Source organism: Tupaia chinensis, unplaced genomic scaffold, assembly GCF_000334495.1.
Source record: "Tupaia chinensis unplaced genomic scaffold, TupChi_1.0 Scaffold000001_1, whole genome shotgun sequence".
In the NCBI taxonomy this organism is placed as follows: Eukaryota; Metazoa; Chordata; class Mammalia; order Scandentia; family Tupaiidae; genus Tupaia; species Tupaia belangeri.
Genome location: NW_006159427.1, coordinates 753,846 through 779,546, shown reverse-complemented (window position 1 = coordinate 779,546; position 25,701 = coordinate 753,846). Strand labels below are relative to the sequence as shown.

Genomic DNA, 25,701 nt, shown 5'->3' with positions numbered 1-25,701 from the left:
GCGCAGGCCTGTGATCTGGGCTGGTCAAAGCTAGAGGTGAATCATGGCATGAAGACCCTGATGGGGGTTCCTCTTTTTCTGTCTCTTTTGCTCATAGAATAAATACATAAGCTTAAAAAAAAAATGAAAAGAGGCCAGCAGGTGGCATGGTGGTTGAGGCGCTGGATTCCCACGTGGTCGACCACAGTTCAAACCCCAGACCTGATGACTTGCTTTCTCACTTTTCATGTCTCTCTTTGATCAGATTAAAAGAAAATAATCAACAACAACAACAACAGAACACGAAAAGATGAGGAGAGGGCCAGCCAGTGGCATAATGGTTAAGGAGGCTGGATCCCACGTGGCCAACTGTGCAGCGTGGTAATCCCCTCTGGGGATTGTTCACTTTCCCTCTCTCTTTCTCCAGCAAGTTCATGTCCCTGCAGCAAATTAAAACAAAAAAAGAAGAGAAGAGATTCAAGAATGATTTAGAAAAATAAATGACTAGCAGTACCGAGAGCGGACCAGGGTCAGAGACACTGTGGCATTTGAGACATCCCTGGGATTTCAAGGTCTGTTGGGACTGATAACAAATTCTCTCTTTGATCCTACAACATACCTGCTGGAAAGGGGGTAATTGCTGATAACTTCACCATTTGCAAAGGGGGAGAGCCAGTGAAAAGTCACCATGGCCATGGCGGGCAAAGCACCCTGGGCTGGTGGATTGAGACAGGACATGACTCCTCCACTGCCCCAGACTTGTGGGACAAAGGAACGGGGAAGTGGCCAGAACTTGGCAAGGCTGTGGCTGTAGGTGAGGGCTGCCTGCAGCAGAGAATCATAGCCCCTGTCTCCCTGCCGCAGGCACTGAGGACCCTGCAACCCCATCCTATCTCCTTCTGGCCAAACTCAATCAGTAGCCAGAGTCAAGGGAGCTGTCACTCTTCCCAGAGCTTAGAGCAGAAGCAGCTCACGAAGAGCGAGCTGCGAAAAACCCTTCCTCTATTGATGCTTGACTTCAGGTTATGCCTAACCAGGCTGTGCGTTCTCTTGTCGGTCTAGCAGGGTGCAGGCATGTCCTTGTTGCCCTGCAAAATACTGCAACTGAACTGTGCTTTGGAGTCAGCAAATAGAAGGCTTTGATGTTTCACTTCTCTTTGCTCAGCTAAGGAAGGCTTGCGGTTCTACAATGTTCTAAAAGCTTAAATGTGGAAAAGGATCAACCGAAAGGGATTTATAACAATAGCTCAAAGGATGGATGATGCTCCTTTTATAAAATAGCCAAATGCAGAGTATATTGCACCATCTGTTGCAGAAGCCCGCAGATGAATTCCCCCGAACATCTGGCAGCTCAGCTTGGGGCTGTGCATCTATAACCCCTCCTGGCTCTGTACCTGAGCATTAGGGCTGGCTTAGAATATTCCCAGAATACACACAACTGCTCACTGAGTACCACATGCGCTTCCTGGGCTATCGTCAATGATGGTTAATGCAGGGTCTTTTCCAGTGAAGGGTTTATTAAAATCCCAGCTGCAGGGAGTTTTGAAAGAGTACTGGTACTTCTCAAGAGGCTTTTGAAATCTGCAGGCCTGTCTGATGACCTCACTCTCAGTCAGGAAAACGGAGACTGCTACATAAGGCCACTTAAGGCCACATGCACGTGGAGGGCAACCTGGACTGTGCAGCTACGGGCCAAGAATATTTATATTTATTCATCAAAGTGTACTCACGCTCTATGAAGTTGCAAAACCACTGTGCTGGGTCCACTCTATGGGATCTGCTTCACAAGGAAAAGTATCTAATAACGAAGTTCAATAGCTAAATTCCAGCGTTTGTAGGTGGGTCTACGACAGATCACTCCTAAGAAATACAGGGCTATAAACAACGGCATGATAAAGAGGAGCCGCTGAGGAGTGTTCTGTTGGGGAATGAAAGAGAGCTGAGACTGCTGAAGGTGGTTTAAATACTGTCGGCGACCTAGCCTCAGTGGCTCCGGTGGCAGGGAGCTGCTGGGTGACATGTGGGAAGGCCTGTGGTCTGCATCTTGGGTTGGCCTGAACACACTGGACACGCCTGTGATCCTGGTCTGCTAGAAGCCTGGGGAGAGGATAATCACATGATCGGGCCCTGTCAGGGGTTCCTGTCTCTCTCTTCCTCAAGAAAAAGAGAAGCGATTTTTAAAATACAATACTAACTATGTTTCTACCTCTTCACCCATAGTCAGTCAACATCCACCAAAAACGTACTCTTTGAGTGCCTGCTTTAGCCAGAGGACAGAACAGCGGAAATACGATGAAGGAACGTCCTGGGATAAGCAAGTCTCACTTGGGGCCGAGAAAAGGCTTCCTTGAGAAAGTGAGATTTGGGCTGAGGTCTAAAAGGTAGGCCTAAATTATTGGGTCATTGGGAAAGTCACGATGCATTTTTGCATAGAAAAACAGAAAAACATGTCACAACTTCCTCAACAACCTAATAAGTGGGGCCGGGAATGGAGGGAGTGGAGAAGCAATACCAAGGCGGTGGGGAAGGGGCCCAGAGTGTGCGGGCCCTGAGGAGGGACAGTGTGGCAGAAGTGCAGATCGAGGCCAAAAATGGCTGCAGATGAGGATGGCGCCAGAGTCTTTAAAATCTTATCAGCCACTTAATACTTTTCTCTCTTCCTTGAAAGCAGTGGGAAACTATTCATGGGTTTTAAATGAGGAGTGTGGTGGTCAGATTTGGGTTTTCAAAAGACCCGTCGAGGGACCAGCAGTTAGCGTAATGGCTGTGTCACTGGACTCCCACGTAGTTGACTGCGGTTCGAGTCCTGGACCCGGTGGCTTAAACTCATGCCGGGCACGTGTGTGTGCCCCGATGCATTTTTGCATAGAAAAACAGAAAAACATGTCACAACTTCCTCAACAACCTAATAAGTGGGGCCGGGAATGGAGGGAGTGGAGAAGCAATACCAAGGCGGTGGGGAAGGGGCCCAGAGTGTGCGGGCCCTGAGGAGGGACAGTGTGGCAGAAGTGCAGATCGAGGCCAAAAATGGCTGCAGATGAGGATGGCGCCAGAGTCTTTAAAATCTTATCAGCCACTTAATACTTTTCTCTCTTCCTTGAAAGCAGTGGGAAACTATTCATGGGTTTTAAATGAGGAGTGTGGTGGTCAGATTTGGGTTTTCAAAAGACCCGTCGAGGGACCAGCAGTTAGCGTAATGGCTGTGTCACTGGACTCCCACGTAGTTGACTGAGGTTCGAGTCCTGGACCCGGTGGCTTAAACTCATGCCGGGCACGTGTGTGTGCCCAAGATCCCGGGAGGAGAATGGAGGAGAAGGGATTGTGGTGTGGCCATCACCCCTGGGGGATGATTTCTTGCTTTCTGTCTGTCTCTTTCTATCTGTCTGGCGAGCACATGTGCCCTATAGCAAAAACCTCTCCAAAAAAAAAAAAAAGAAACAATGACCTGTCGAGCTGCCCTGAAGAGAACAGCTGGGCAGGGACAGAGAGACAGAGAGAGAGGGAAAAGCGAGTAGCTGGAGGCTACTGCAGCCCAAGGAGCAGAGGCGGGAATGTGGCCCAGAGGCAGTCAACAGCAGGGGAGATTTGGGCTCAGCTGCGTGGAGATTGGGGCCCAGAGACGGGAACAGGGGGAAGGACCAGACTTGTGGAGTAGACGGTGAGGAGGTGGGCTCTGTAGACAGATCTTTTCCAACTTTGCAGATGGATCTGCTTCAACTCACTCCACTCCCAACACATCTCATCAGAGCCCGTGGGTGGTTCAGCTTACCGGTTCGGTTCCTCTTTCTCGTGTGACGTAGAACTGCTCTGGGGTGAGTTTCTTTCGCCACTCACTGTGGGCAGGAGACGGCTCACACTGTGTGAGAGACCCTGAAAGGGGAAACAGGAATTGAAAACATTCAGACAAAAGGGCACAACGAACTGTTCTCTCTCGGCCTTGCTCCTGAAGCTCACTGTCACCCTGCAGAGCCATCCAGTCCCTCCCTCTCCACCACCACTTCATCCCGCCCAGGGACCAGAGGCTCGAGGACAAAATGCCATAATTGGCTCTTTAACTTAATAAGAAATTGGTAATAAGTGGAGAGCCCGTTTTCTAGTTCTCCTGGGTGCGGCAGCTAAAGAGGCAGCTGAAAATATGAAATAACACAGAATAAATTCTCCTCGGGTACCAAGGGGTAGAAATTGATCCTTTCTTCCACTAGCTGCTTTCAGAGGAGCAGTTCTTGCCAGGATACAGCTGGGAGTAGTTGAAGCCGGGGAAGAAAAGAACCTTGAGCTAGTGAGTTATTAAACTCCTCTCCCTTGCTGGCTTATAAGGTATCTCTGATTTTATTTGTCAAGGGAAGTCTTTATTAAAAAATTGTATGTGGAAAAAAAAGAAGAGACTCCGATAGTGTATACTCCCGAAAGGGAAATGGAGACCTACCACAGTCTTGTGACGCTTCATGGTGGTGTCTGTATTTTGCTTTCCTTTCTCCTAGTTCTTTGGCTTCTATCTTACTACTTTTATTTCTGTGAGCATAAATAATTAGGACAATACACTCTTTAGCTGAAGGGGGTAGGGAGCCCAACTCATATAACAAATGTCTCAATCATCCAATAGTAAAAATCTGAAAGCAGAGGCCAGCCGGTGGTGTGGTGGTTAAGGTGGCTGAAGCTCACATGGCCAACTGCATGGTTTGAGTCCCAGACCTGGTGGTTTGAAAAACACGTCAGCGCATGTGCATGCATGCCCAAACTCCCAAAAGGAGATGGGGCGTTGCCATCTACCCAGGGAGTGCTGTCTCTCTCTCTCTGATGAACACATGTGCTCTATAGCAAGTTTAAAAAAATGTTTTTAAGGCATTTTATAATCTGTCCAACTCCTCTACTTATAAATGAGAATATAAAGACCCAAAACCTGACTGTGGCATTGACAATGATATTTTATACTTGTGATGTCAGTGCCCATGTTTTAAGCATGTCATAAAATCATATTGGAAATTCATTTTTGGTTGCACACAAAAAACAGACCCAAATAACCTTTTAGCAAGAAAGGCCTTATCTCTATCACTAGTTTATAATATTGAACAATGTGGGTATTTTCAATATTGTATATTGTTGATTGTTTATATATTTTTCCATTTTAGTAAAATGTTTTTTTTAAACTGTTAAACACACTAAAACTTTATTTTCTTATGTGTACCTTTTATAACGCTACAAGGACTTCATGCTTACTGTGGAAATATACTTCCGAGATGTTCCTATGGCAATATACCTCAGAGAGCACAAGCGTTTAGGAACTTCTCTCTTTGGGAGCAAAACAAAATGTATTCAGATGGTAGTGACTGTTCCTTGGCAGCCTCCGAGTCATCACGTAGTTGCCAAATAATAAGTGGAAAGGGAATGATAGACTTCAAAAAAAAAGAATTATTCACTTCTATTTATTATTATTTTTTAATTTGCTATAGGGCACATGTGCTCACCAGAAGGAGACAGAGAGAGAAAGAAAGAAGGAAAGTAAAAAAGCAAACCACCAGGTCCGGGACTTGAACTGCAGATAGCCATGTGGTAGTCCAGTGCTTTAACCACCAAACCATCTGCTGATCCCCTAGAATTTTATCTTAATATTTGATATAGTGCACACACACTCACCACTCACTGGATAGAGTCAGAGAGAAGGGGTGAGAGAGAGTGAGGAGAAATGAAAAACACATCCCTCTGGGGGGAGGCCACACTACAATCCTTCCACTCTTCTCTGGGGATTGTGGGCACATATGCACACATGCCTAGAGTGTTTCTCAAGCCCCTGTGTCCAGGACTCAAACCATGTAGCCGGCTACATGGGACCCAACTGCTCTACCATAAGGCCACCTGCTAGCCCTATAGAATGTTTCTAATCAACATTTTTTTACAACCACCAAATAATAACCGATTCAAGCAAAAATCATTAGGGGATTCTAAAATCCCCAGGTGACAGAGTGTCAAGGAATAGATCCCCGTTAACTATGAGCCCAAAGGTTATCGATTACAAAGAAGAAAATCTGCCTTCACAATGGGGAAATCTAGACGTTACCACCTTAACCAAATAATCAGTCAGTGTCACTGACAACAGGACCAGTGATAGCATAGCCTAATTGGTTTTACTGAGGACATAAAACTCATGCAAAACAGCCACTCTCCACAACTGAATACAATGTGTGACCCTTGGTTGAATTTTGAATCCCGGAAGAAAAAAAAATCCCATATATCAACAGTAAGACATTATTGGCATGTTAGGGAAATTAGAATATGCACTATATATTAGATAACAGTATTCAATTGACGTTCAGTTTCCTGAGTGTCAAAACTGTCTATGAGGTCTCAGTCTTTTGGTGAACCTATGCCTCTGGACTGTAGAGACTATAAACTTCACGAGTGTTTTTAAATTCTCCCCCCACCCCACCCCCGCCACACACACCCTGGCCATCTTTGTGGGACAGGATGGCTAGAGGGGGCTGGGGCTGGGTACTTCCCTTCTCCCAGGTTACTTAGCTTCTGATAAGACCACAGCAGGTTAGGTTCTGGAGAAATCATTTCTTTTAAGGGTAGGTAGGCCTTAAGAAGGCCTCTAGTGTATTTCAAAACAGTTGTTTTCCCATCCTCTGCCAGGAACATGAGATGTTTCTCTAATCATCACTGCGGGGATATGGTTAAGCTCCTGGAAGGGAATTTGCAAAAGTGTGGTGGCACCTGGATGACTGGGTCCCCTGAAGTTCTTCATTCTCAGACCTGTCCAGCAATTCACCGATTCCTGGTCAGGTTTTCCTGCCTCAGCGAGGGTTCCCACGGAGGCTTCTGTCCCCGCCTGCTGTGATTCTCGGTACTCCGCTTGTCTCTTTCCAAGACTGGGGGTAGAGTTTACCCTGTGACCTCACTCTCTGATGATCTAAGAAAAGCTGTTGAGTTTTAAATCTGTTCTGCTTCTACCTGTTAGCATGGATCCTCTAAGCTTCTACAGGCTGGGCTGGAATCCAAGTCTCCCATCTCTGGCCTTGGTTTATATGGTACTGTCTCCCAGAAATGTTCCTGACTCCCCAGGTCTGGGCGCAAAGTCCCCGTGTCCTCTCCCCACCCTCAGTGTTTCATGACGGTCCCTCAGCACAATCATTGCATGGAAATTTGTCTGGATGTGTCATAGATGGAAGCTATGAGCCTGAAAGAACTCTCTTATTCAAGGTACCTGTAGTGTACTTGATTATTATTATTTTTAATTATTTAATTTTATTTATTATAATTTTTAAAATTTGCTATAGGACCCATGTGTTCACTAGAGAGAGACAGAGAGAGTGTGTGTGTGAGAGAGAGAGACAGAAACTGAGAAAGCAAGTCACCAAGTCCAGGATTCAAACCATGGTTGGCCATGGTGGGAGTCCAGTGCCTCAACCACCATGCCACCTGCTAGCCCCAGTAGTGTACTTTATAGTGACTTGGCAATTAAGACATATCCATTCCTTCTTTCATTCAGTCATTAAATACTAGCAGCTACTGTATGCCAGACAGGTTAGAAGAAGGGGATGGAAAGTAAGGTGGAAAGAGGTGGAAAGTAAGTCTCACAAATGTGAGGAACTGGGCGCCAAGTAGCTGAAGGAAAATGGAAGTATCTACTGTGCTGGAAGACCAGGTGAGGGGCAACCACGACTGACCACCAGCTTTAGCAGAGTGGAGGTCACTGAGCTGAAGAAGAGCAGTCTGGGTGGAACACTGGGTGGTGATTCTTTTTTATTTTTTTAGAAGTTTTTGCTATAGGGCGTGTGCGCTCGCCAGAAAGACAGAGAGACAGAAAGTGAGAAATCACCCCCCAGGGGATGGCCATGCCGCAATCCCTTCTCCTCCATTCTCCTCTCGGGATCTTGGGCACACACGCACCAGGCGTGAGTTTAAGCCACCGGGTCCAGAACTCGAACCGCAGTCGACTACATGGGAGTCCAGCGACATGGCCATTACGCTAACTGCGGGTTCCACTGGGTGGTGATTCTGATTGGAGTAGATTTAGCAGGAAACAGGAGAAGAGGAAAAGGAGACGGTGCAAACAGATGAAATCATTTGAGGCGTTCTGGAGGTAGCTGGAAGAAGTCAGGTCAAAGCATTTTGTAAGATGAGAGAAATACTAGTATACCAGTACGCTGATGGGGATGATCCAGTGAAGAGGGTAAATGACAGCGTAGGGAAAAAGAGAGCCAGATACGGGAGACAAGTGAGACGGAAAGTTGAGCAGCTATGGAAGGCAATTTAAGACAATAGTAAGAGAAATTTTACAAAGCAATGCAAGCGATTCACCAAATGAATGGTGGAAACATTTCAAATCCACTTTAGGCTGGATTAGCAGGGAGAGAGAGTTTTTGCTGCCCTTGTTTTAAGAGCCAATGGGATTAGAACTGATCTGAATGGATGTGAATTATTTGTTTAAATGGAAGGTTAATTAGGAGGCATCCTACTTGGGGTTGTTTAAAAGACCAGTGGATGTATGTGTGTAACTACATTTTGTAAGCCTTTAACCGAGAACAAGATGCTGAAAGACGGCCTGCACCACGTGGGCAAACATGTTGTAGTCAAATCAAGAAATAAGAGGACACCCAGACGGAGCCAAGTTACTGCTGTTTTATTGCCGGCTGTGTACAGGAGGATTTGTGTCTCAAAGGCCCTGCAGCCTTGAGTGAAAGGAGAGGGTTGCCTATAAAGACAAAAATCACCATCACTTTTGAATTCACATGGTGATTACAATGGAAAATGAGTGGGCTGGCAGGTGACGTGGTGGTTAAAGGCACTGGACTCCCACATGGCCAACCACGGTTCAAGTCCTGGGCCTGGTGGCTTGCTTTCTCATGCCCTCTCTCTCTCTCTTTCTCTGTCTGAACAAACTGGAAAATAATAATAACAATAAATAAAAAGTTAAATAAAATAATTCGTTTAAAAAAATGGAAAATGAGGAGGGGGTGAAAAGGAAAGGGAGTAGGTTCCTATGCGAACGCAGTTACAGATGAATCCAGCAGGTTAAGGATTTCTAAGGGCACTCTCCAGACTTTTGTTTAATGGTCCCCACGGCTCCGGGCATGGGTCTGGTTATTGGTGATTACATTGCTAAGAAACATCTAAACAAAAAGGCTTCCAGCTAGTTAGAAAAAACAGTAAGACTATGAATCACTCTGTTTACTCTGGGTCAAAGGAGGAAGCACGCGTAAGGTAAAGTTCAAAGATGGAGGTGCTGCTGCTCCAGCGTCAGGGTGACCTCAGCTGGGACTGGCCCACAAAGGCCACTCCACAGGATGAACAAAATGAAGGCTTTAACAAGAGCAAGAATAGTCTTTGCTAGGCTGGCTCCATAGCCTCGTGGTTGGGAGAACAGACCCCACAAGGCCGACCGGGTTTGAGTCCTGGCTCAGAGACTAGAAGACACTCCAGGTACACATGTGTGCACACCCCACCTCCCAACAGGAAAGAGAAATAAATGGAGAAGGGGCTGCAGGGTGACCATGCCATATTGGGGACTCTCTTTCTTGCTCTCTCTGGCATGCACATACTCCCTCTGCAATTTATTTTTATTTATTTACTTATTTTGGAGAGAGAGAGAGATTTTCACTATAGGCCGCGTGCATTCGCCAGAGAGATAGAGAAACAGAGAGACAAAAAGTGAGAAATCACCCCCCCCGGGGGAGGGGGGATGCCATGCTGTAATTCCTTCTCCTTCTGGGATTTTGGGCACATGATCACACATGCCCAGCATGAGTTTTAAGCCATCGGGTCTGGGACTCGAACCATAGTTGACTACATGGGACTCCAGCAACTTAAACCTTATGCCATCTGCTGTTGCCATGGCAATTTATTTCTAAAAGAAGGAAAGGATAGACTTTGTTAATGAAAGTGAACTGTTCTAGATTGCGCCTCTCTGAATTTAAACTCTGGTCCTGTGAGGAGTTTGTGAGACCTAAACTCTGGCTTTCACTGATATTAGTCAAGGAAAAAAGTTATAGTGCAGCTCAATAAAACACTCTCCTTACCCCTCAAGTACCTGTCACACTCGGCCACTTCACAGTGGTTAACTGTGGCAAAGATCTCACGTTATTCCCACGGAGAGCGAAAGAGGACAGCCTGCCAGCACTAGTGTTGGGTTTACAGTCTGTAAAGCTGCCTTATCCTCCTGTCTCCTTTAGGGGAGAAAGTGGAATGGAATTAGAGGAAAAACACTATTGTCTCCTGGGAGCACTGCCCGTAGTGCGTTTCACTTTCAGTGCAATGTAACACATGACACTACGAAGAGGAATTAGAGGGGGACTAAAATTTAGTGAGACTTCATGAACTGAGCTTTAGAGCAGGCCCTTCCTTTGCGTTGACACCAAGGTTTGTGTCCTGGGTGGGCTTCTAGTTCGTCTCCAACACTCTGCATCTCACCTCATCTGTTAGAGAGGGGTTCCCTGCTCATCAGAAACCTCCTCCTCTGCCTTGAGATTCTCTTTTTAGTTTAAAATTTGCAACTAATTTTTAAGTCGTGAAGAATTACTGAAAAGTACTCCTTTATCTAAATACCGTATGAAAGACCAGTGTTCATATCTTTTTTTTTTAAGAGAGATTTTTGCTATAGGGAGCATGTGCTTACTGGAGAGACACAGAGAGAGAGGGAAAGTGAAAAAGTCACCCGCTATGGGGATGGCCACACAACAATCCCTTCTCCTCCAACCTCTTTCCGGGATCTTGTGCATGAACGCACAGGCGCTTGGCATGAGTTTCAAGCCACTAGGTCCAGGATTCAAAACACAGTCGACTATGTAGGAGTCCAGTGCCTTAACCACTATGCCACCTATGGCCCCTTTCATAGCCTTTTATATCCTTATCTGTGTGTACCTTTAAGCTATTACTAATGGGTGTGAAAGCGTTCATGGACAGACAACAAGGTTCAGGTTAGTTCTTGTTCAAGTGCTGATTCTGCAGTGTTTAGCTGCAGATCTGCCAGCCCATCAGACTCGGTCAAGAGCAGACCCTCTCCCGAGAGCAAAATGACAGGTGGGTGCCCCAGGTCAGGATACATGTGGTCTGTATCACTTTAGGAGGTTTCTTTGACCTGGATAGTACTGGCTACTACGTGGCACCCCCCACCCTATAGTCTCTTTGTTGAAGTCCTAATTACCGGTGCCTCAGAATGTAACTGCATTTAGAAATAGGGCCTTTAAAGAGGTAATTAGGGGTAACCATTGGCATGATGGTTAGGGTGGCTGGATTCCACATGGCTAACTGTGAGGTCAAGACCCAGACCTGGAGGCTTGATTAAAAAACATGCTGGGCCTGTGTGTGTGTGTGTGTGTGTGTGTGTGTGTGTGTCTGTATGCCCAAAATCCCAAAAGGAGAAAGGAGGAGAAAGGATTGCTATGTGACAATTCCCCAGGAGGGTGCTTTCTCACTTTCCTGTCTTTCCAATGAGCCTGTGCACCATACGGCAAGGAAAATATAAAAGTAACTTATGTTGAATTTGGTCATATGAGTGGGCCCTGATCCATATGGCTGTACAAGAAGAGGTGCCTTCATGGTGACTATGTTAAAATGAGGCTATTAAGATAAAGCCCTAGTCCAGTATGGCTGCTGTCCTGACAAGAGGAAGCTACAGCGGGATGCACACGCACAGAAGAGGTCACGTGGTACACAGCCAAAAGACAGCCATCTGTAAGCCGGAGTGGCCCCAGGAGAAACCAGCCCTGTCAGCCCCTTGATCTTGGATTCCAGCCTCCAGAACAGTATGAAGACAAATTTCCCGCATTTACGGACACCTGGTCTATGGTAGTTTATGGCAGCCCTAGCAAACTCGTCCACTGAAGCTTTAGGAAACAGCTAGAATTTAAATGAAAATTGAATTATGAGTAAATTCTGCAATTTTACCAAATAGCAATCTAGGCCCTATACGTAAGAGACAAGGTCTCTCGTTTAGGGCCGTGTCGTCTTCTGACCACCAGGGTCTGGAGAGAAGTTTCTACGCTGGTCTCCCTGTCCTTTGTGTGTGCACACAGGCACTTTCTGTTCTTAATCCGCACATCTGTACCATGTGCTGGTCCTTTCTGGACCTCATATTTTTCAGATTCCTTGTACGTTTTTGTTCTCTTTTTAAATATGTTTTTGTTATAGGGCACGTGTGCTTGCTGGAGAGAGACAGAGAGCAGAGAAAAGGAAAGTGAGAAATCTCTCCTCCCCCAGGGGACATGACCATGCTGCAAATCTTGGGATTTGGGGCACACATGCACACACACATGCCCGGTGTGATTTTCAAGCACCTGGGTCTGGGACTCAAACCTTGTCGGCCTTGTGGGAGTCCAGCCCCTTCACCATGCCACTGGCTGGCCCCTCTGTCTTTTTTTTTTTTTAAGTTTTTAAAAGTCTTTCTTTCATGAGCAAGAGAGAAAGAGAGAGAGAGCAACCAAAACAAGGTCTGAACAGGCCCAGACTTTAGACAACCCTGGATCGTGGGCCCATGTATGTCCTGCATACTCAGGAAAGTCAATAGCCAGGAATCCCCACCTTCCCACGTGGGACCTCTTCAGAGTGTTACATTTACCACTGTGCCACCGTCTGGCCCGCATTGTCTTGCTATCTTCACTATTGAAGTCTGGCTGCTGCTGCTGTACTAGACGGCTATGCAGCTTGACTTTCAAGTGTGTGTGGACAAACTCAGCCCTCTGGGCTCCTTTCTCTCCGTGTACTGAGACCTGCACAGGTCATAGCTCATTGGTTGTCTGTTCCACGAGGAAGGCCTCAATCGTCTCATCCACAAGGAAACCCACACTTGGTCAGTCTCCGACCTGCTCTAGTTCCACTTTCTGCCCACAGCTGCTCTGCTGCCAGCTGTCACGTGTACACCACCCTTGTTTTAATAAATGTGTGTTGAGCCTGATAAACCCATTAAAATCTGGTATAAAAAGAATTCCCAGCCCACTCCGATCTGCTGATCTGGCTTTACCACAGTGACCGGGCTACTTTTACCTATGCTCAGGGTGGTCTCCCGGCAGTCAGCTCTAAAAGGAATGTGTTCCTGAAGCAACAGCTGTTTTTCCTTCAGGACATTTCTCTTCCTTTTTAAAAAGAATTACTTTATTCAACTTTATTTATTTATCTTTAACTTGACCAGAGAGGGACAGAGAGAAAGAGAAACAGAAAGAAAGTGAGAAAGCAAGCTGCCTGGTCCAGAGCTCGAGCCACGGTTGGCCATGTGGGAGTCCAGTGCCCTTAACCACTATGCCACCCGCCAGCCCCTCTTCAGGACATTTCTTACTTTTTAATTTGCTCTTTGTCAGTCTGGATGACATAAATCATTCATGGGGCCTTGCCTCTGAGCATATCAGAAATCTTAGCAGTGGAGGGCTGGCTCAGTGGCACAGCGGTAACGTGCTGCTTAAGCAATGGTGGATGTATACAGAAGATCACGGGTTCAATTCCCTGGTTGATTTGTACATACTGGGCATAGGCACCATGATCCCCTCTGGTGGGGAGGGCTCTGGGCCAAGCGCATGAGACCCTGTTGAAGGTACTTATCTTCCATGTTCAAGAAAGAAATAAACTAAAACAACCCAAAACCCTCAGCACTGGAGAATAATATTTTATGACTTCAACATCTTCTCATCTCCCTTTTTATTTTTTTTCTCTCTCTCGATTCTCCCTAAGCCCATAGTACAGGATAAATGTAGCTACACTTCTGTCTTCTCCATTTAATTATAATTAACATTTATTATGTGCTTATGAAGTGCCAAGCATTGTGATATTTTTGTTGGAAAAAATCCTATAAAACTCTACTATTTATTTAAAAATGATTTTATTTAACTTTATTTACTTATTTTAATTTAATGAGAGAGGGACAGAGAGAGAGAAAAAAAACAAGCTGCCAGGTCCAAGACTTGAACAGCGGTTGGCCATATAGGAGTCCAGCATCCTTAACTACCAACCCTACTATTATGATTATCCTTATAGAAGAAAAGAACCCAGAGGTTTAAATTTCTGAAGTTTAAGAACCATGTCCAAAGACATTATTATGGACTAAATGTGTGTGTCCTCTCTACTTCTTCACCCTGAAATTCATCCCCTGAGGCTCTGACCTATGATGGTATTTGGGGGCTTTGGGGAGGTAACCAAGTTTAAATTACGTAATGAGGTGGAGTCTCATGATGGCATTAGTGTCCTTCTAACAGTAAGAGGCCCAAGAATTTGGTGTGTCCATCCAGACCCCTAGGAAAGGCCATGTGAGCGTACTTAGAAGCTGGCCCTCCACCAGGCAGGAAATGGGTTCTTATCAAAAACTAAATCCATCACCACCTTGATCTTGGACTTCCCAGCCTCCAGAACTGTGAGTAATACATGTCTTTTCCTTAAGCCGCCCGGTCTATGGTGTTTTGTTACAGCTGCCTGAGCTCAAACACATGGTCAGGAAGTGAGAGAGCCAGGGCTCAAATCGGAGTCTTAACCACAGCACTGTTACCTGTTAGCATGTTTAATGGATGTCTCACAGTGTGTTGAATTGATCTTTCATGATTTATTTAAGTATCCCTTAACTGATTTGGGTTATAGCCAGTTTCTGCTTAAGAGTAGTGCTGTTCAAAACATCTTTGCATATTTAGCTTTATTGTCCTTTTGAATGATGTCTGTATTATGAATTCCCAGCAGAGGGTGTCTGATAGGTTACACAGCTCCTGTTATGTGTTGGTGTCTAGCCAAATGTTAATATTGCTGAAGAACTTCAGGTCCCAGGGCAATTCATTAGGCTGCTTCTGACAGAGGAAAAAAAAAAATTCAAACATGAACAAGATGCCCCTAAAGCCACTATCCACCCTATCAAGGGAGATGAGGAGAACTCCGGTTTATTTCCATCACCTCTGTTCTCACCATAGCAACACTCAGCTCACAGTAGGCTCCTAAGTATCACCAGATTGACCACAGACACCCAGGAGCTAGAAGGCCACAGTGGGAGTTCTGTTGGATCAGCTCCTACTCCCGTTGCCAGGGCTTCGATTTGGTTTCTCTTTTATTTAACAGTACATTTTTAAAACTTCAGGGGATAAAAAGTGTTCCAAGAAAGCTGGTCTATCTTCATCAGTCAGGTATCTCTAAATGACACCTATAAAATTCGATGCTAAGGTGAACCAGCTGGGCAACTGCCCAAGAAGCCAATCCACTAAGTGACCCTGAAACACATCTGAAAAATTGCTCTGGTGAGGCAGATCTCCCCAGAGACTCTTTCCTAGTGAAATGTAAACGGCCTCAATCTGAGAGGAGACACAGGCAATTAGCAAACTCTCTCTCTCCCCTCCTGGTCTGTCTCACAGCCTTTAACAATGACTTGAACTGCGTTGGGTCCCGTGGGAGTCCAGCGCCCATAACTACCACGCCACCTGCCGGCCCCAAACAACAGTTAGAGGGAGCAGGTGATCAGCCCGCGAGTCTTGCAGGTCCTGGATACACACTAGGAACACCGCAGGGCAGGAACCACCCCATGGGAATCTGAAGTCTCTGAGATCCGAAAGGAGGAATCATACCAACTCTGAAGAGGGTACGCGGTGAGAGGAGAAGGGCCATCGCAGGAGCGCGCGAGGTCGGAGCGTTTGACCCAGTGACCGCGGGTCTTCCCTGCAGTCCTTGCATAAGCGGCAGCTGCTTCTAGGCCCTTTTTGGCAAAAGGATTCTGTGCACCGTTAGGGAGAGAATTTGTACCTTTCATGGGCTTCTCACAGGGATCACTGTCTCCCAGCGCCCCAAGGCTGCAAACCACAGCAGTGGAGCACACCGCCGCGGGCCCAGGCAGGCGGAGCTCCAGGGAAGCTCCCGGCCCGGGCCAGGCCCGGCCCCACGTCGCGGTGCGGGGAAGTGAGATCGAAAGTCCCGCTGCGACGGGACCTGAGAGGCCCGCGTCCTACCTGCGTCCCCGAGTCCGGTCCCCGCGTGGCGCCCGCCGCCGCCCGCCAGGCCCTGCAGGGCAAGCCCACCTCGCCTTTGCAACTCCTCCTGCTGACGCCCTCTCTGCTCTCCCCCCTCCTGCCCTCCTTCTCCACCCATTCCCACTCCACTCGAATCCGGATCCGCTTTAGTTTGTTTGCATTTTCTAGAGCTGTGCGTAGTAGAATGACAGAATATGTACTTGGTCCTGCCTGGCTTCTTTTCACTCGGCTTAAGTGTTGTGACGAGCCTGCGTCTGTCGCACGTAACAGCGTCGGTTCACCGAGCGGGCTCCCTTTGTGGACGTACCACAGTGTAGTCCTCTAGTCGCCCGTTGCTATAGGCTGCTACGTTTGCCTTATCAGAACGAAAGCAGCTAGAGCACTCATGTATGAATCCAGGCGTGGACATAGGCATAAATACTCGGAAATGAAATGGCTAGATCATAAGGTAGTTGTAACTTTTAAGAACTACCAAAGTGCTTTCCGCAGTGTTTTTGTTGTTTGTTTAAAGAGATTTTTGCCTTACTGCACATACACTCACTGGAGAGAGACAGAATCAGCGAGAGGGAAAGTGAGAAATCACCCCTCCCCGCACACACCCCCGGGGCCACCCCACAATCCCTTCTCCATTCTCCTCTCCAGATCTTGAGCACACCACCACTGGTACCAGGACTCCAACCCCGGGGGCCATGTGGGAGTCCCGCAAAGTATCCTTAGCCATTTGCTGGCCCCCTAAAGTGTTTTTGTTTTTGTTTTTATTTTTCTTCAGCAGCGTATAAGAGTTACAGTTCCTTTTGATGTTTGCCAGAACTTCAGCGTCCAGAGGTTTTCGCTGGAGAACTGGCGTGTGTTGGTATCACTGCGGTTTAGTTTTGCATACTCATGCTGAGCGTCTTCATGTGCTCACCTACAGCGGGCGTGTTTTCTTTGGTAAAGTGCCGCTTCAAGGTGTTTTTTTGCACTTCTATTGCGTTGTTTGCTTTATTATTAAATTTTGAATGTTCTTTATATATTCTAGGTACAAAGACCTTATCGAATAGTGTGTTACAAGTGTATTTTCCCAGTCTGTGGTTTGTCTTTTCTGTTTCCTAAGACTGTCTTAGGAAGCAAAGAACTTTTTCATTTTGGTGAAGCTTAGTTGATCATTTCTTCTTAACGGATTAGGCTTTTGGGTTTCATAGTTAAGGAATCTTTGGCTATCCCTAAGTAACAAATGTTTTCTCCTTTTTTTTTTTTTTTTTTTGGTTTTGCTTCTGCTATAAGGCGCGTGCACTTGCCAGACAGACAGAGAGAGACAGAGAGACAGAAAGCGAGAAATCAACCCCCAGGGAGGATGGTCATGCCATCCTCTTGGAATCCTGGGTACACTCACTCACCAGCCACATCTACCTGGTGTGAGTTTCAAGCCACTGAACCCAGACTCCAACCGCAGTCAGCCGTGTGGGAGTCTGGTGCCTTCGCCATCACCGCATCTGCTGGTCCCTTCTCCTATCTTTTATTATTTTTTAAAAAATTATTATTGGGACCAGCAGGTGGCGTGGTGGTTAAGGCACTGGACACTTCCACATGGCCAAGCACTGTTCGAGTCCTGGACCTGGTAGCTTGCTTTCTCACTTTCCCTCTCTCTCTCTGTGTCTCTCTCTGGTCAGATTAAAATAAAATAAATGAATAAATAAAATAAAAAATAAATAATTCTTTAAAAAAAAGAAAACCACTCTCTTAAAAATTATTATTCATACATTAAATCGCTATACATCATTTAGATTGTGAGTTTTGGGTTTTACATTTAGGTCTTTGACCCATTTTGACTTAACTTTGGGTATGGCCACATTTTGTTTCTTTCTTTTTTTTTTTTTTTTTTTTTATATCAATAGCCAGGTGTTCCAGCATTATTTGTTGAAAAGACTACCCTTTTTTCACTGAACTGCCTTTCAATCTTTTCCAGAAGTCAGTAACAGAAAAACTGAAAAACAACCCCCAATCTCACATAAAGTTAAGAAATGAGTTTAACAGTGTCAAAAAATGATGTAGGCTGTCCTAACTAAGACAGACCCAAGTCATAGTACTGTACATTTAAAAGATGCATGCCTTTGGTAAAGTATTCAGCCTTTTTTCACTTCACTTGCCTTATCCCTAAAATGGGGTTATTCAAAGCACACAGTTGGCTTTAATAAGTGTTAATGATCATTACAAGGTTTAGTGAGGAAAACAGTGATTGGGAAGCAGAGCTGATAACCAGTCCATCGCTGCATTTCTGCACATCCCCACACTCCCCGAAAGACATTCAAAACACAGAGCATGTCCCTCCCTTAACCTTTCTATGAAGACTCTTGCCTTATCTTTACTCAGGCCCTTTCTGGGTTTGGGATGACCGCTTTCCTGCTAGCATTTGTCTAATTCAGCCTAACAATCAAGACAAGTACTAATGGCACATTTATGACCCTGTGGTTTTAGCCTGAACATAATGCTATGTTATGTTTTACCTCTTACCTCATACACTGAGTTATAGAGACAGCTAGTGGCCTGACCAGTCTCCATTCTCTCTTTATTTACAAACAGATCTTTGACTTTATTAGGAGAGCAATGTGCCTCGATGTGGCATTTAGCGGTATAGCTAGTGACAGTCATATTACATGGTTCTGGGTAATGACAGAAGCAGGAATCACTGGAGGGCTTCCAGGAGTGTGGTGGGATAGTGAAAGGAAAACTCACCTGAGATCTGAACTCTCTTAAGTTTATAATTATATAACTTCTGGTGAAAAATGGAAAGATAAACTTTCCTGTTGATCAGAAAACTGGAATGGTACAGATTAAAACAATACCTAAGTTAATTTAGAGACTAAAACAATACCATTTACAATCCCAATGGATTACTTCATATAAACTGACAAAATAGCAAATAAAATAAAGTGTATTTTTTTAAAAGAATGATTTATTTAATTTTATTATTATTATTATTATTTTAATTTGCTGTAGTCACCAGAGAGAAACAGAGAGAGAAAGTGAGAAAGCAACCTGCCGGGTCTGGGATTCAAACTGCAGTCTGTCAAGTGGGAGTCCAGCACCTTAATCATCATGCCATTTGCTGGCCTCGTAGATTATTATTTTTATAATAAAATATTGGAAAAATAGTCTTATAATGTAAAAGACCTTATCAAGGAACAGCAGTTATTAAAATAGTCTCCTGATTGGAATAGTAACCAAAAAATAGGCCAAGGAGATAAAGCCCTCAGAGAGATTCTCTATGAAGAATGCTTATTTATTATAAACAAAGGGATATAAAATTGGTCAACTTGTATTTCAGGGAAAAGTGATTATCGATTTGAGAAAATAACTTTAGAATCTAAAGCTTAGATTGACAATTCCCTCTGACCAAAACACAAATTTTTTTTTTTTGGAGAGGTTTTTGCTATAGGGCACACATGCTTGCCAGACAGACAGAGAAAGAGAGATAAAAAGCCAGAAATCACCCCTAGAGGGGATGGCCACACTGCAATCCCTTCTCCTCTGCTCTCCTCTTGGGATCTTGGGCACGCACGCACACGTGCCCGGCATGAGTTTTAAGCCACCGGGTCCGGAACTTGATCGGCTGTCAACTACATGGGAATCCAGCAACATAGCCATTACGCTAACTGCTGGTCCCAAGCATGAACTTCTAAGTAATGTAGTGGATATGTAAGTTCATACACACATCTATGCATGTACACATATGAAATAAATAATCCTGCACTTACTCATTTTGGAATAAAAAGGATTTTTTTTTTTTTGACAATGGAAGCAATGAAAGATGTTACCAATGAACCAATGACAAGTTGACAGGTTCAGGTGCATGGAAACTCATGTACTCTATATGTGTACTTAAACTTGTACATGCCATGAAATAAAAACAAAAAGTGATTAGTACCAAATCGGAAACTAAAAAGGATAACAACCCAGAACACTGCTCTGATAAACATCAGATGAACATTTATATTATGTATATAAGATAAAATGGTACTATGTATACAGGCAAGCCTCAGGTCTGACTGGACAGATGGTAAAGGATATGACCAAATGGTTTGCACAAGGGAAAATGCAAATAGTGAACAAACAGTTGGGAAAATGTTTGGCTTCCATAATAATTAAAGAATCACAAATTAAAATCCCCCAACATGCTACTCCATACATATTAAATAATTAGTAGTAGATTTTCTTTTTCTTTTTCTTCTTTTTTTTTTTTTTTTTTTTTTTAATAACCAAAGATAACAGAACTTTGGGGACTCGGATATACTCATGCATTGCCTGTAGAAATGGTAGCATCATTTTTCTGAGAAGAAATCTGACAACATATACTACAGATCACAGAACTCATTATCTCTCTCAATTTGGCAAATCTGCTTGGAGGAGCAAATCCCAAGGAGAAAACTCAATAGCGAGGGAAACCCTATTTTTGTAAAGATGTTTGCAGTTATGCTTTTCATAGCTGTAGACGAATCGAAAATCATTAACAGCCAGGAAATGGCTAAGTAAATCTTGACATAGCAATACGATGAAACATTATATAGCCATTAAAATGTCAAATATGAAGCCTATCTGGATTTATGGAATGGTCTACATGAAATAATGTCAAGCAGAAAATAGTAGAACACAGAATAGTTAATACCTAACAATAAGAATGCGTCAAAGCATGTGCCGTGAAACTGATCTGTTCTGAGGCATATATATTTTTTAATTGTCAGAGAGTGTGTGTGTTTGCCAGAGAGAAAGAGAGAGCGAGAAAGGGGGTGAGTGGATGCGGAGACAAAGCTCTCAACAATGGGACATGGTCCTTTGTTGTTTAATATAACAAATACCTAGGCCACAATCCCTTTTCCATTTCTCCATCCTTTAGGGCTCCTGGGCATGCACACACATGCCCAGCATGTTTTTCAAGTCTCCAGGGCTGGGATTCAAACCCTGGTCAACCATGTGGGATCCGGCTCCTTTCACCACTTTGCCAAGGGGCTTGCCTTGAGGCATGATGGTCTGAAAGAAATTGGTATTGTTTGGTGAAAAGATGCCTTTCAAATTTTAAATTTCACAAATACCCTATATTCATTAGAGATAAATTAGAAAATAATACACAAATTTTTTGCATACTATCTCAGAAATCATTACCACTAATATGCTGCTGTATTTTCTTTCAATCTTTTTTGAATACACTGTAATAGATGTTTTAGGTACTTTCTCTTCTCCCCAAACTATAGCATGGTTTTTCTTTGAGAAATACACTCCTCTCCTCAGATCCCCTCTGAGTCCCACGATTTGGACAGGACAGATCTGCTGCAGGGTTTTGCAGCCTCAGCTCTGTAGATATTTTGGGACAAACTCCTTGGTGTGTGTACAGGAGGTGGGGGTTGGGGGATGGGGGAGCCAGGATGTCCTGCAGACTGTTCAGCAGCATTTCCCACCTCTGTCCACTAGATGCCACTAGTGTCCTCCTCCAGTATGACAATTCCAATTAAAAAAACTGTCTCCAGACACTGCTGAGGGTTCCATCAGCTGAGACACTCATCTGGACACAGACCCTGATGGACTTCCGTCGCTGAGCTGATTGGATACTATGAACCCCCAGGAGCTGAGCAGAGATGAGCTCAGAAGCCACGCAGAAGCATGAGCGGCAACGAGCCACTTTCTGAGAAGTCCACGGAGGAGAAAGCTTGTCCTTTCCCTGGACTGTATCACGTGAGAATGAGAGTTGAGAACTGAGGGAGCGTGAGGGAATCTGTAACCTTGGTGGACAGGTTGGGGAGCCTTCTGTAGACCTGAAGATGAAGTCGGTAATTTGGAAAACAGAATAGAGAAGGCAGAAGTGGAGAGTCTGAGCCATTGAGGATGCTGCGTTGCTGGAACTCATCTGAGTTTGTGCCACCAGTTGGTGGCATGGTAGTTAAGGTGCTGGATCCCAAGTGGTTGACTACATGGTTCAAGTCCTGGACCTGCAGCTTAAAGTACATGTCAGATGCATGTGGATGTGTGCCCCAAATCCTGAGGGAAGAATGGAGAAGGGATCTGGGCATGGCAATTACCCACTCCACCCCCGACCCCAGGGGTGATTTTTCACTTTCCCTCTGTCTCTCTCTATCTGTTTCTCTGTCTCTCTCATGAGAGCACATGAACCCTTCAGCAAAAACTTAAACAAATAATTTTTCTATCTTTCAAAAGCTAGTTGAAATGGATTTTTTTTTTGAGAGGATCTTGCTATAGGGCGCGTGCGCTCACCAGACAGACAGAGAGAGACAGAGAGACAGAAAACGAGAAATCACCCCCCGGAGGGATGACCACATCACAATCCTTTCTCCTCTGTTCTCCTCTCGGGATCTTGGGCATGCACGCACATGCACCTGGCGTGAGTTTTAAGCCACCGGGTCTGGGATGCAAACTGTGGTCGACTACATGGGAGTCCAGCGACATAGCCATTACACTAACTACTGGTCCCAATCTTTTATTTTTTTAAAGAGAGATCTTTGCTATAGATTTGTGCACTCACTGGAGAGAGAGAGAGACAGAAAGAGACAGAAAGTGAAAAATCACCCCTCAGGGGAATGGGCATGACACAATTCTTTTTTCTCCATTGTCCTCTCAGGATTTTGGGCATGCACGCACATGTGCCTGGCATAAGTTTGAAGTTTAAAATTTAAAAGGCATCTTTTCACCAAATCATACCAGGTCCATGACTCAAACCATGCTTGGCCATGTGGGAGTTCAGTGACATAACCATTACGCCATTACGCCCTGAATCTTTCATGTTTAGAACCTACAGGTCTAACTGAAATATTAAATTTACATTTTTTTCTCTAAATGTATCAGGAATATCTTCTAAAAATTATTACATAATTATGAGGCACTTAAAGTACCAGTTAAACGAGGACTACAAAGTACCAGACATCTTTATACCCAGCATAGTATATCATACACAGGTGCTGAAAATTTTTTACTATTGCTTCAGAAGGCTATCTCCCCTCATTGCCCCATCTCTCTCTTCCTCTGAAGGAACTAAACATGGTGATACGTTCAAACTTCTATCCCAAATTCTTCTCCTTTCTTTTTTTTTCTCTCCATTTCTATATTTGTTTTGGTTCTTTCACAGCAGGTGACTGTATGTTAACAGTGTAAGCTCTTGTTTACTATATTTTATTTATTATTTTAGAGGGATTTTTGCTGTAGGGTGCATGTGCTTGCCTGAGGGACAGAGAGACAGAAAGCGAGAAATCACCTCCTGGGGGATGGCCATGCCGCAATCCCTTCTCCTCCATTCTCCTCTCGGGATCTTGGACACGCATGCACGTACACACACCCGGTGTGAGTTTACTGTATTTTAAAACTGCACATGTGGTATCATATTGATGATACTTTTGTGACTTATCTTTCAGTATTCGGTTTTTTAAAGATGTATTGAGATACATAAATGGGGAGACAGTAAGTTCAATCGCGTTAACTACTGAGTAGAATCCATTGCATCGATCAATCAGAGGATCTCCATTATCCTACTTAGAGACAGTAGAATGTTTTCGTTCGTTAGCTGTCACAAACCGTCTTACAATGAACAACTTTGTACGAACCTCTTTGTGACTACAAGGTTTCTCTAGTGTAGACACCTAGAAGTGGAACTGGAAGATCAGAGAATAACGCTCCTCTTCAGTTTTCCCAGGACTAGTGGTGCATAGAGTCTCTGTCCATGTCTTTAGCAGTATTAGATGCTATGGAGATTTAACAGTGTTTACACATACGATGAATTCACAATGAGATCTCATTGATTTTTTTCTTTTTCTTTTCTTTTCTTTTCCTTTTTTTTTTTTTTTTTTTTTTTTGAAGAGGTTTTTGCTATAGGGTGTGCGTGCTTGCCAGAAAGACAGAGAGAGACGGAGAGACAGAAAGTGAGAAATCACCCCCCGGGGGGATGGTCACGCCGCAATCCCTTCTCCTCCATTCTCCTTCCAGGATCTTGGGCACGCACACACACGCATCCAGCATGAGTTTAAGTCACTGGGTCTGGGACTCGAACCATAGTCAACTACATGGGAGTCCAGCGACATACGCATCACGCCACTGCTGGTCCCAAGGGATCTCATTGATTTTTAATTTTCACTTTCCTATTGTTAGTGGGATTTAAAATCTTTTCATGTAATTACCAGCCACTATTTTCTTCCATATAGTTTTCCACAAACAGTACATATTACTGTCGTAATACTGTACGTATGCTTTTCCAACTTGCTTTTCTAACTTGGTATTTTGTTTTAAAAATAGGTCTATTTAAAATCTATTTTCTCATCCACCTACTTTCCTTTTCATGAGCCTCTGTTTTTCTTTTTCCTTTTTTAAGTTGCTATAGGGCATGTGCACTTACCAGAGAAAGAGAGAAAGGAAAGTGAGAAAGCATCCCCAGGGTGATGGCCATGCTGTAGTCCCTTCTCTTCTGTTCTCCTCTTCGGATTTTAGGCACACACATCCAGTCCCTGGGTCAGGGCCTTGAACAGCAGAGTTGGCGATGTGACATCCAGCCACCTTCACTACCGCATCCCCAGCTGGCCTGAGTCTTTTTATTAGCTTACGTAATATGGTCTCAGGACATTTCTCCTGGCTTTTCGTTGCATCTTTCCAAGTACTTGCTTTGGTCCTGGCAACCCAAACATCACCCTCCTTTGACAAACGAGTGTCTCAACCTGAAACGAGGTCTAGATTCTCCTTCGTTTGGTTTTCACGTCACTGGGTCAACCGAACAAGGCTTTCAGAGGAATCGTCACCTGAGCACCTTGAGCGGCTTCTTCCCAATCCCGGGGGCAACGCTCCGAACACACGTATAGGGGATGGTGCATCTTCTCTCTCCAGATGGCTCCCATGGCGAGTTAATCCCACTTCATGTTGCTGGTAATTGAATTCTCCCCTGAGAAGGGAATTGTCAGAGAGCCATGAACAGTTGATGTATGGACATTTCTAAACAGCCTGACTTGGAAAAGATGAAAACAGCCTTGTATGCCCAATCCCTTAGACGTCCTCACCGGCAGGACCCAGGTTTTAATCTGTTCCAGGTGGCTAGACTCAGGAAGGCTTATATCTCTCGGCATCTTCAATGGATGCCAAGCGTAATCATAGTTGGCGGAGTGCGGGCTGTTCTGGCACAGCCAGGGGACGGGTAGAGCACCCCCCTGCCAAGTCCTCAGAGGACTATCTTTTGGATTGCACTTTTCATAATCAAAAGATACCATGATTAATGAGCTACAGGCCATGGGTAATCCTCTGTACTTAAACATCAGAACCACATGAAAAAAGTAAAAGCAAATTATTTTACACAGCTTTGGGCGCCTTGAACTCCAACGCTTTGTGCAAAATCTTCCAGTGTTGAGGACCTTTGTCATGCAAACAGCTGCACTCCGATGGGGCTGTGTATGTGAGCGTGAGAGAGGTTGCCTGCTGCTCCACTTTGGCACTTCGGTGTGTGTGTTTGTGCCAGTGTCGTGCATGAGCTCAGGGGTGTTTGCAATCGGCCTCATTTAAAAGTAAAACCAAGCATCTAAATATCGGACTTGGGGAATACTCAACGGAAGTAGACTTGCTGCGCCTGTTCCACTGGCTTCTGGGCTGAGGCAATAGGAAACAAGAGGCTTCTAGAACTCGTTATAGGGTCAAGTCCACAGTGGAAGCTGTGACCCTTTCGACACTACTTCAGAAAGTCGTGAAAGTCCAATTTATACTCCAGGGCTGAACAGGAAGTTCTGCTTCCGAAAAAATTAGAAGTCAAACAAATGTTTTTCTTCAACTTGATGGTTTTGGAGAAGTTAAAAAAAAA

General features: G+C 44.7%; 1 protein-coding gene and 1 long non-coding RNA gene across 2 annotated transcripts in view; both read right to left on the bottom strand.

Annotated features, from left to right (window-relative positions):
• MSRB2 (methionine sulfoxide reductase B2) overlaps positions 1-15,947 on the bottom strand; it is a 27,957-nt gene extending 12,010 nt beyond the window's left edge. Inside the window, exons 1-2 of the mRNA XM_027770030.1 lie at positions 15,876-15,947; positions 3,749-3,849 (exon numbers count right to left, since the gene is read on the bottom strand). The gene's annotated coding sequence lies outside the window, so the exon portion shown is untranslated. The remainder of the gene's footprint in view (positions 1-3,748; positions 3,850-15,875) is intronic.
• Positions 14,570-15,869, bottom strand: LOC106734321 (uncharacterized). The gene is made up of 2 exons (XR_001369987.2): positions 15,498-15,869; positions 14,570-14,732 (listed from the first exon to the last, which is right to left on the bottom strand). It is a non-coding gene; the product is annotated as an uncharacterized LOC106734321 (long non-coding RNA).
• Positions 15,948-25,701: the final 9,754 nt, after the last annotated feature.